This window comes from Sinocyclocheilus anshuiensis, unplaced genomic scaffold (genome assembly GCF_001515605.1).
Source record: "Sinocyclocheilus anshuiensis isolate Anshui unplaced genomic scaffold, SAMN03320099.WGS_v1.1 scaffold1551, whole genome shotgun sequence".
Taxonomy (NCBI): Eukaryota; Metazoa; Chordata; class Actinopteri; order Cypriniformes; family Cyprinidae; genus Sinocyclocheilus; species Sinocyclocheilus anshuiensis.
In genome coordinates this window covers 312264-325092 of record NW_015552660.1, presented here as the reverse complement: position 1 = coordinate 325092, position 12829 = coordinate 312264, and positions in this window count along the sequence as shown.

The following is a 12829-nucleotide window of genomic DNA, read 5'->3' as shown; positions in this document are numbered from 1 at the left end:
AAGTCTTGATGTTTTCAAGGTTTTGGACTTGCGATCACGTTCTTCCGGGTTTGAAGAGTGATGAACTCCAAAGATGTTCTGACTCGATGGTGATTGGGAGTTTCTTCCCAGGTGGAAAGTGAAAAAGAGCTAAGAGAGACATCAGCTGAGATCCTAGAATCGTTGGTGAATGTAAAGACAAGGCCGAAGCCTGGTCCATTGTCTGTTTTAGAGAGACTTGAGTAAGAGTTGATTCTCTCTACATACTTTTAGGTCGTAAAAGTGTATCTTATCTGGCTGAGGGGTCCTGGTTGCCATGGTGGCACCCAGTATGTTTATTGGGTGAGGGGTCTGTGATTATTTGTTAATCTAATGAATAATTGATTTGTTAAATCTAATGAACAAATGTTTCTGATTGGTCCAAATGCTACATCATATTTAAAATTGCCTAACCATTGCTGTCCATGTATTTTTATTTATTTTTGAATTTTTTTATCTAAGTGGTACATCTTTAAAAAATTATTTGCGACGTTACATTATTCCAAAGATTAAAGGTACACTATGTAACTTTTGATGCTCTAGTGGTTAATAAACAAAACTGCATGTGTCTTGCAGAAGAATATCGTAGCTGGACCTACTTGACTCTGTTTATGTATATGACTAGTCACACATGATTATCAAGTAGCTATATAATTAGGCTAATGGGAAACTAAAAATATGAAGGAAATTTTACAACCCAGGCTGTCATGGTGACTGAGACCAATTATTTCCAGCGCAACCTCTGACTGTTATTCGGTCGAGACCCTCAGCATCATTATCGATCGAGATAACGTTCGCATCTCATGTGGATTTTTTCTGCAGTCACAAACAATGATTAAAACAAAGTCTGCAAGTGAATGAAGTGACAACCCTTATTCACAAATTGATTCTCATTCCAATGTCATCTTCTTATTCCCTTGTCCTCTTAATATGTTCCACATCCAAATCGATTTCCAGAGGGAGTACTATAGTACGGGTGTTATAGCTACATCAGAGCCGAGAGAAATCAACGTACGTAGCGGGATCAATATCAGACCTTGATTATATATCACAGAATGACTAGGGTTGGATTCAAATGCTGGTCACACGACCTAAAAGCTCTTGCTCGCTGCCTCAAATAATGATTGCTGCTGGCAGAGTGGCCTGCCGCTGTGTTTATTCGCGAGTGTTTAAGCATGACAGCCGATGTGCGATACATTCAATTAACTGGGACTAAGTGAAACATTACTCACCTCCTTTTCACCTTTTAGAGAGGATTTTTCATGAGCATCTCCTTAAATGTAGCAAACAGAGTTTTAATGTTGCAAAATGTTTGAATGCCTGTCCCGAGAGATATTTAACACCACTATTACATTTCTGAACCGCTGTAAGCAAACACGTCAGTGTTCAACATGGCCAGCAGGTTCCAGTTTAGCTTTCAGGTTACATGGCTACATGCCAAATAAATAAATAAATAAATATGTATACAGTAAATATTGATTTGAGTTGAAATAATTTATCCCATAGCTTCCTCTAAGACAAAAATAGTCCATTACAATCAGCCTAGCAACAAGACAAACATTATTACAGTAACATTACTACTAAAATCCACTGAGGTTATATTCAGTACAAACAATAACTGAGGCAAAATTATGGAAGTTCCGGAAATTTTTTACCCATACAGATTTTTTTTTTTTTTAAATGCCTCACAAGCCATGAACCAAACCAACCAGCTATAAGGAATTACAGCATTGCAAATTTTGATTTGAAGGAAAAATCTATTTGAAAATTGGACAAAGATTCAAAGGTTCAAGACTCTGTAATTAATGGATTTAAAAAGGGAAAGATCTACTATCCCATGAAGCTTTGCGAACAATGTGGACTTAAAATCAGTGGATATCTATCAAAATTTGGTGTTGCATATTTGTTAAAGTGTTTATTTTGGCACAATTTGCTTGTTGCAGTTCTCTGATTGGTGGAGATTTCTCTGTAGAATCATAAGTAATCTAGTCCAAGCCATCAAGCTCCTCATATCGCCAGTCTCAAAAAAAAACAAAAAAACAGAGCGTTGCAACCCACACCCCTCCACAAAAAGATCGGGGGTCGGGACGATGCTCTCAGTCGGGGTCTTCTAGACTGGTGGAGCTCATTTGGAGGGAATTTGGCCAGGCGGAAGTGAATCTGTTTGCGTCGCAGGAAACGACACACTGTCCGCTCTAGTTCTCCCTCACGCATCACCTCGGGGAACCATGGTTACATACGTAACCTAGAGACGTTTTCCAGGAATTCGGGTTAAACACTTATCATTTAAAAATAAGTTTTGAGTTCTGATTTATTTATAAAGCACATTTAAAAGCGATCTTAGTCGACCAATGTGCTGTACTTGAGTAATATACAAATGCAGTTACGAAAGGTTAAAAGAGCAAGAGAAAAGATGAGTTTTTAACATGGATTTGAAATCAGAAAAATAAGTTGAAATAATGTGGGCTGATGGGCTTCAACAAAAGCATATACCACCGATTAACCTTGTAGCTCACAATGCAGTAGGTCTAAAGGCTTGTAAGTTATTATTGTTAAAATCAATTATCCTATTGAAAATGAATAAGATTTTTGCTTTCCAAAGTGACTGTCTCACTCTAATTTAAAATATCAGACCACGGAATGCCACTAATGACCAATCAAAATCAAGTATTCCAGAGCACCCACTTCATTGCTGACCTTTAACATCTCAGAAAATTCATCACATTCCAACGTGCTTTGTTTTTATACAGAATAATTTCAAATCGAGCAACTTTCCTGTCAATAAAAAAGGAATTTTCACTAAAATACCTTCCAGTTCAACACATTTTTGCTAAGTTCTTGAAATTGCACATTGTATTCGTCATTCAGCATGACAACAGTGGCCAACTAGCTGTCTAAATATCTTTTTGATTGTTTAATATTGTTTAATAAAGTGCTGTGTATTCCTTGTTAATTCCCCGTCTTGCCCCCGGCTGGCATAAAAACCATTTCTGTTTTGTAACATGTAATCCACTTTGATTATTATTATGATTAAATGCTGCAGTTATAATTTAAACTCTTCCCATGGACCTTATTAGAATATTAATCCTAGATGTGCACTGCATAATAAGCAGCCTTTGACATCTCATGAATTTTAAGGCATAAGTGGTCAGTGATTTGGCTGGGGAAAGGGAGAGATGTGCATAAGATACACTCTCGGGACGTGCCATATATCACCTATTAATTAGAGAATTAGCATTAATGCCCGCAGCTCCGAGTCAAGTACGTTTAGTCCTTGTATCTAAGCTATCACGGAACCAAATCTGGGCTCTCTAATGACATATAATACCTTGTTTTTTTCCCATTTTGCCTGAATTCTGGTGCTATCAAGGTGAATATGCAAATCGAATGCAGATTTCTATGCCCATGACCGTCCTTGCCATATGTACAGCAGCTTAAATCACCTACATAACTGCATATATTTAAGTGCTAGAGAGAAACATTTACATTTAAGGGACTCTTATCCAATACTCTAGCATTTGACACCAACAACAAGCCGCAGATGCAACAGTTACCACTTGGGGGAGCCCAAGACCTTTTTCTCTCTTCTCCTCCCTGTATGAATCTCCCCATCACTCCATCCCTCATGCTGGACGGCTCTCACAGCTGGCCTCTCCCTTGCAATATTAATGCCCTGTCTTCTTTGTTTTGAAACTTTAGTCCAGATCAGATATGCACCATGTTGATTGCCTGCCTGGAGGATCGGCTTTGATTCTGCCAGGTTCACAGACTCAAGGCAATCATTTACACCCTGAGTTATTAGACAGAACACTTTCTCTGATTTTGTGTGGCTCTGAGGATCTAATGAATTCAAAAGTGAGCTTCGGCAGGAGCTGACGGAGGTCTTGTCTGATTAAAAAAATCATGTGTGTTGTCAGAGAAGGGCAAAGAGGAAGGGAGGGCTGCGTGGTACACGGTTGTGGATACTGGAAATGCTCGCTAACATTGCTAGGGGTTTTACTGGTGACTAGAATTCAGACGGGCGCTAGATGAACAGTCCTTGACCTCCTAAAATGTATTTTTATAGGTCACTTCCTCAGGTCAGGGCGTAAATATGATTATAGTACCTCCCTGAAAAGAAATACATTGGTTGGATCTTTCACCTCATTATGAGGCAAATTGCCTCGCATTTCGAGGCAGAACGAAATAGAGGGAGATGATATCAGAAGACAGAAACGGAAAGAGAGAGAGAGCTTCCCTGAGTGGAAGCATGTGGGGCTTTATCTCATGATTTATCTCAGTGTTGAAAGGCAATTATACATGTGACACTGGCTCAGAGGAAGTGTGCGCTTTAATTTGTGTGAAACAGTCATGCCATTATGTGTTCATGTCAGATGTATAAATCACAGTCTGCATATATTGGCTGAGTTCAGAAGCACAGACGTTTTTTTTAGGTACACAGACAAGAATCAATCCTTATTGGCGATTCAGCCCTCAAAGTGATTTGTCTACAGTCTTACATTTAATTTCCACATTCACAAGTGGTACAGACAACTGACATGAAAGCTGGAAAATGCTCATGGATATTCTAAATGAAGACTTTCAAACACAGAGCGCTACTTATGCAGGTTTAGTGTTACAGCTATGCCAACATTCTACAGAATCTGCACCGCTTTAGCTAAAACCCCGGGTTAAGGATCACAAACAGAGACAGTGGTGCATGAAAGCAATTTCCCTTCGTCGGCTGTGATATGTTTTATGTCAAGGATCAAACAAGCACGCAGACCTCTAAACACATGTGCACACCTCCTTGTAAAAAGCGACGGGGTGATTAAACGCATAGAGATAGAGGGAGGATTTTTGAAACTTCAGCTGCAGTCATGACTCCTGTGGGTGATAAAGTTTAACTAGACTAGACACTGTGTTTACATATGAATAAATACTATATATATATAGTATAAAATAACTACAGTATAATGACGCATGCATGTCTAAGCAGATAGATAGATAGATAGTAAGATAGATAGATTACAAATGTCTAAATAAAAAAGCTGATGACTGGCAAGTCTGTGGCATTATGACAGAGGGCAAAATGCATTCAAATCTATTACATTAAAAATCCAATCCATTATGAGGTTGTTGTGGTTGTTACCATGGAAAAATGCAATTCCATGCAGAAGGAAGCATTCCAAAGTATTTCGATTTCGATTTGAGTTTCGCCTCTTGTCAGTTCCACAGCAACAATTTCAAACTAGTAATAAAATTGCAACACTCTTTCCATGCTATTTAGATTAGCTCGCGTTATCTGAAGAGTAAGAAGCATAAGGCTCTTACCTTAACAAAACAGACTCCTGTGCTCTTCTGAGAGCATGTCATCATCATGGAAGTACGACGCTGGCTTCTGTACTCGCCTCTTGGCAGCGCTCAGATTCCAAAACTGACTACAGTTGTGTGTGAGACTCCAGCTGCCTCTCTCTCTCTCCCTCCCTCGGTCACACATAAAGCCATCTCTCTCTCCTGCTCTATCCTTTCTTTCTTGCTCTGCTGGACAAGGATGCAGTTTGCAGAGGGGAGCAGGCTCTGATTGGTTGCCATTCATAAGATTGTGATTGGGGATGGAGTTGACTGGGAGGAGGGAGCGAGGGGAGAGAGACCAGTGTTGGCTACAGACCAGGGCATTGAAATGAGGACAGTGGGTTTAACACAGCAGGCATGATGACTTTCAAGAATTAAATCTTGGAATAAAAACATTGGTAAAGGCCAGGAACCCGAGGCATGTCCGTGACACGCTTAAAACGGCAAATCCTAAATCAGCCTAACAAAGGTTTTTGTAGGGCCGGTTGTTTTCATCGCACATATAAGCGCAAATATAAATGTCAGATATTTCTGCTGAACACATAATTCAGATCACTCAGTGGAGCTGGCAGTCTTTCTCAACAAAAGGAGGAGTTCCATGCAGCAAAGAACACAGAGTGAGTAATACATTCAGAGAAATTAAAAAGAAACAAAGAATATCTCAATATCTAAATACAAAATAGGGATTTTGGAAAATGAAAATCTTATATTTCACATACAAGACTTCTGTTGTATGTTCAGATTGTGAAAAATGATAATTTAAAACTGATTTATAAACCAAATTATGTTTTGGTGCCAAAAGGTTGGACCTCAGGGGGAAACAATGTAATGCATGATATGACTCATTTGATATTTAGTGAAATAATTTATATATTTTATTCTAACACAACAACAATGGGGGTAATATATAATATAGAGGTAATATCAGTAAATATCTTAACTTCCATTCAGCTCTGTAAGTTTCACTCACTTTCGTATAACAAAATTGCATATAATTCTATATAATTCCATAATTCCACTTATACTATAGTTTGAGGTCAGTAGGATGTTAAGATTGTTTATTTATTAAAAATAAATGAAAACTTTTGTTCAACAAGGATACATTAAACTCATCAAATGTGACAATAAAGAAATGTATAATGTTTCAAAAGATTTTTATCCAAATGAATGTTTTTTTTTAGAACTTTTTATTAATTAAGATGGAAGTCTGAAACAAACTATATTTTAAAATAGAAAGCAGTCATTTTAAATTGTAATAATATTTCACAATATTAATGTTTTATTGTGTTTTTAATCCAATAAATGCAACCTTAAAACATATAGACTTTCAAACACAATAAAACATCTCACCAACCCCAGACTTTTAAATGGTATACAATCAAACAATACATGTACTATACAAAGTGTAGAAAATTACCATGTAAAACATGTATTTGTACAGTAGGTATGGTATTTTGGTGCAAAGCCAGATAATTTAAGCCAAATATTATTTAAGAAAAAAGCAAACAAACAAAAAAATGAGCCTGTAGCATTATGCAAATCCCAGGGAATGTATACTATGATGGGACTGTAAGTCGCTTTGGATAAAATATATGTATGCATAAATGTAAAATGTAAACTAAATATGTGTGCAATGATATAATTTAAAATATATCAAAGCTGTACATTTCTAGCCTAAAATCTATGAGGATAATAACATATTGTGGTGATATGAAAGATCTGAATGCAAAATTGAAAATAAATGTTGCATCAAATCATGTGTCTATGTAGATGTTCTCCAACTACATACAGTGTAATTCATACAGAACCACACATTTCACTCTCTTTGTATGACAAAACAGGTTAAATTTCACATACAAGTCCTCTATTGTATGTATAGCATGCAGTTTCAGGATAAGTGTCACCGTGGATAAGTGCTGGAGATGAGAGCGCATTGAATAGATTCTGACTCTCTCTGAGCTAGAAAGAGCCAAGGTGGGGATGGCAAATACAGCTTTTCATTTGAGCCCCGCTTTGATGTGCTATATGAGGTGGATCAAAGACCACACTGATGTGCCTATAGATGTTGGGAGAAATTCCAGTCAATGTATTGCAAAAAGAATAAACAAATAAGTTTTGTAATGTGCCACATGAGCTAAGAAGAATGTTTGTTTTGACTTTTTTTTCTAAGTCTTATCATGTTCGAAATAACAGTTTGGATTTTCAGTTGAGCTAATATATGTGTAAGAATTAGTTTTAGTGGTTAGTTTAATTTGATCTCAATGTTTACAATAACTTATGTTTTTGTGTTACTCTGCGCAGTTTGCAATTATAAGAATACTTGTGCGCTTTTGAGGGCAGACAAACTACAGTGTAACTGATGTAATATCTGATTCAAAAGGAACCTTGCTTCATCTTTGATTGAACATTGATTGAACCTTACCCAAGTACCATATCAATTCAATAGATCCCTTAACAACAGTATTTGATCCTATGCCTTCAATATGCCAGTTGTAGTCTCAAGGCCATGATACAATTATTGCCTTGCAGTTGAAGAAAAAAATGTGGAAACCACTTTTTTAAGGATTTTTGTTTTTGATGAATAGAAGATCAATAGATTAAAGAACAATAAAAGTGTTGATTTTCATTTTTTGTTCTTTTGCATCCTTGAAGAAGCATTACTTTCTTTCAAAATAATATCAAATAAAATAAAATAATCCCAAATGGTAGTGTACTGTATACATAGCTTATGTTTTGTAAAATCCCTGATCATTTCAGTCCACCCACTACAGTTGTTGTTGCATATTTGAGCATGGATTGCATCGCGGACCTGCCACAATGTACTAAAAGTATGGAGCACTGCCAGCTACTGTTTTGGTCCCAACAGTAAACCTGCAACCCATGAATAAGTGTTGTTACTCATTTCAGATGTGAAGAGGGTGATGCATAAGACTCTTAAACGTACCTTAGGAAAAAAATGGCCTCTTTAGTTATGTAGTTCTAAAGGTTACAGGGAGAGTGGAATTTTGTGAATAAATGGTGGAAAAAATAAATTTTCAGGGGGAAAAAAAATGTAAGTTTATCAGATATTTGTGGGAAAATATGGTACTTAAAACCTGTGATGCCTTCCAAGTAATACACACTTTCAAATGTGTCTCAAACATCTGCTTAATGGGTGCCAGTTATCATTTTTTTAATGAATTACAAAAAAGGTACATTTAAAAAAGTAAACTTACTTAACTTTGTATTTATTGTATATATATTCAATATATTTTCTGAAACGTCTCTGTATTTACCTATTCACATATCGTTGCAGAACGCCTTGCCTGTTTAAATCAGCTCAAAGCCACAAGTGTACAGCTGTCTCCTCTTACAGAAACTCAGTTCAGTTCATATTTATTTTCAGTGCAGTCTGAAATTTAAATCGCTTTCATTAGTTGTTAGGACAACATTGCAACTGAGAGATTCTAGAAACCTCTAAAGATCTGATTGTCCTGGATGTCAATAATCATTAGTTTTAAATATATTTTGAAGAAGATTGGTGCATTGTTGGGGAAGCTACTTTTTAAACATGTAGCTTTATATCTAAATAGACATTTATCTAAATTGATAACTTAAAGGGATAGTTCACCAAAAATGAAAATGTTGTCCTCATTTACATAAACCTGTATGAGTTTCTTTCTTATGTTGAATGTAAAAGAAGATATTTTGAAGAATGCTGGTAATCAAAAAGTTGATGGTCCCCATTGACTTCCATAGTATTTCTTTCCATATTATTTCCCCCAGTATTCCCTAGTATTTCTATGTTACTTTGTGTTCAACATAAGAAATAAACTTATACAGGTTTGTAACGACATGAGGGTCAGTAAATGATGACAACATTTTAATTTTTGGATTAACTGTTCTTTTAAAGACCCAAGATGCCACACAGAAACTCAAATCAGTGAATTGGTTCAAGTTTCATAAACTGTTCAGATGAATCGGTTCTCTTGATTGAATCAGACTTAAGGAGAACTGGTTTGGAAGAAAAAAAAAATGTACTTGTCACAAAGAACATTTTAATAATCTAAAGAACCTTTTTTTCCACTATAAACAACCATTTGTACTGAAAGGAACCATGGATGTTAAAGGTTCTTCATGGAAGCATAGATGCCAATGAATAACTTTTATTTTTTAATGTACTGGAAAGGCATTATTTTAAAAACAACTGAACTACTGTAATGCTGCTGGACAAGGTTAAGTTTTAGTTAAGTACTTTCAGTTAGGCTAGTTCATTCTTAACACTGGTTTGATGTAACTAGCTCATTTTCTCTTGGAAGTGCTGTCACAGCAGAAACATGCTAGATGCTACCAAGAACTGGCGACAGATGGATGGTGAATGAAATGTTAATGGATTCAAACTCCTTACCCCATGTCTGGGCACCATTACAGAGATAGCAAAGTGAAAACATCAACTGCAAAAATTATTGAATGTCACAGTTAAAAGTCAAAGTAAAGACAAAATGTGTAGAGAAAACAAAAGCAACATAACTATATTCCTTCTTATTTTGACGCTTGGCATATTGCATCAATGCATGTGTTATTTCATACAATGCCTCCTCCTTTTCCTCCTGACAGTACCACGCCTCCACCTCCTTGTCTTTCTCCCTGCGTGCCTTCCCTTACATTACTCTTGGCCAGTATTCCTGCCAAGACTAATGATTGCACATGGACAGTTTTTTTCACACCCATGGACCTGTTAGCATTTCTAGCCAATGCATAAATATTCAGTACTTTCATCATATGAGCATTCTAAGTCATGCTTCTTGCACCTTTTGTAGTGTTTTGCAATCTCATTGTAACCACATCAATATTGTAAGCAAACTCACAAACAGCTTCACTAACACTTTGTGACAAATGCACTAAATTATAGGGCGCTAAGTGTAACCTGACTAATTTCATGGACTGAATTAATTAATCATTACACTTTAATGCATTTCGAACACAGAAAGACAAAGGCAGTTGCATTTTGTCAGCAGAAATATGAAGTCAGTGCTTCATTTTGTGCATAAATCTCATTTTGTACGTAAATCTCATTTTGTACATTAAATTCCTTTCATTTCATGCACATAATGGTGAATGTACTTTTGTGGATAACAGAAAAAAATGCCTTTTGTGAACAAAAATACCAATTACATCACAAAATGCTCAGTCTTTAAATGAGATACATATTTCGTTCATTAAAGGGGTTGTCTGTATTATTAGGCCCGCAAAATGATACTCGTACTTTCCATTTCATGATTCAGCATTTCACAAAATGCATTTTGTGCATGAAATGATTGTTCTGTAAATGAATTTTTTGGTGCCAAAGACCCCCAAATGTGACCATCTACTTGTGAGGAACCCCTTTCCTAAAATGTATAGGCAGATATATATTTTTGTGTATAAAAAAAAAGAGTAAAATATTATCTTAAAAAAAATACTTAAACTGACAATAATTATGATTAATCAGATACAACCGATAATAATACGAAATTCTTATTATGTCTATTATTTTCTTACATTTTCAAGCATTTTTACTCTACCTCTTTCATGGAAGAAATACATACATGCCAGATTATAGTAGCCTGCTGCATCCAAGAACTCAAAAACTGACTGTATGAACAAGATCTGGACTTGCAGTATGCAAATTGAATTCAACACAGATTTTATGGCCACATTTGCTCCATTACCCGATTAACCTTTATTGAACTGGACGCTAAAACAACACAGACAGCACATGCAAATAAACAGTGTTGCCAGTGGCGCAGTTCATTCTCTTTGAATCCCCCCATGATGCCGTTTAAACACTACCTTAATCATTCTTACTGCCCAACATTATATTTCTAAAAAATCAATAGCCTTGATTTGTCAGTTTAAAATTGAGCCGAAATGGAAATTAATGCTCTCATGTGATGCTTAGCTTTTCTCATCAACAGGTTGTGGTGGCTTTGCATAATAAATTGCAGGGCTTAGCAGACATGGCCAATTGATTAGCAAATTAAGAGGCGTTTGGTTATGTGTGCACAGACAAAGGTGGGTTTGGCGCCTGGCAATAGCTGTCGAAGATTTTGACTGATTGTTCTTATTAGTGAATTGCAGTCACGTAGCATGATTTATCAGCACCGCTGTAGCATCCTGCTGACAAGACCTCTTCCTCTCCAGAAACACAGCATTAGCAGTGGATCTGCACCTCCGTCTGACTCACCCTGTCTCTCCCTCCTGCAGGGCCTCACGTGAGGCGAACAGACTGAATGAACGCTGCTGCCAGAATACTTCTGCTCCATTCCCATATCCATGCCATAATGTTTGCCGTCTGAAAGGTATTTCATTATTTAGTATGAACAGCCAATTACAGATGTAAATTCCTAAATTAATCTCATGAGCATTGGACTGCATTACGTTTGCCGCTTAAATTTGACATTTCATGCCGGGGCTTAATTATATAAGAATCTGAGGCAATCCTTTCACCACAAAGGAACCCCACTAAGCGCCCAATACCCCATTGATTGAAATGATAATTGTCTGTTTGCAGAAAGAGCCCAGGTGCAGTGACATTCTGCTGGTTTACCATGAGCATCAGAATTGCCCAATCAAGGCAGTGCTCCAGCTGACAGGCCTGGTGAGGAAATTACTAACACTTGAGCAACAGATGGCTTTGGCCTCCACACAGTCTGAGTGGCCATCACGGATGCTCCATTTGGGAGGGTTTTGGAGGAATTCGCTCTGTGCCGCCAGCACTGGCTTTCTGATACACACTGTGGTTACAGTTTCATCAGCGAGGGGTACAGTAATTTGATAACACATCTAGTTGATGCAACACTTTATCAGTAATATACTAAGATATAAAGTGTTGCCGTTCAATCGTAATTCCACAGTAGGTAATGAACATTATGTATTTTCCCTGAAACTACTGGAAAATGTTTGCAAGAGATGAAAGGGCCTGGTAGACTCTTTTTACTCCCGTATTCGGATATATTTCTGAGTGACACAGGATACTCAACCAGCAAAAAATATAGAGCTGAACTGTCTGCAATTGATTGAATCATGAAAAGTGGGCTTACTTACCAGAATGGAACCAGGTGGTTGGAGCGGAGGGTTTGAAAAGGATTGGATTGGTGATGTCAGCTAAAAGGATCATGATTCAGAGGTGAAATAAGTTGTCACATTTTTATGAAAGATTACGAAGACAAGCAGTTTTTCTTTAGAAGAACGTACACTGATGAATCATACACAATAAGACCTGGTGTGAGTATTAGGAAAATGAATAAGATCAAGTTCGTGTTGCCTTCCAGTATTGCTGTTTGTTTATGGACCCTGAAGGTAGTGCAGTACTGGGGACTTTTAATTTGGTGCATCTGAAAGAAGCAAACACAGGTAGAATATCTGAATGAATGGAGAATGGTGATTTATGGAAAAATCTGTAAGCCAGCCTTTGTTAAACAATTTAAATGGGGAAGGAACTTTACCTTTCATTTAG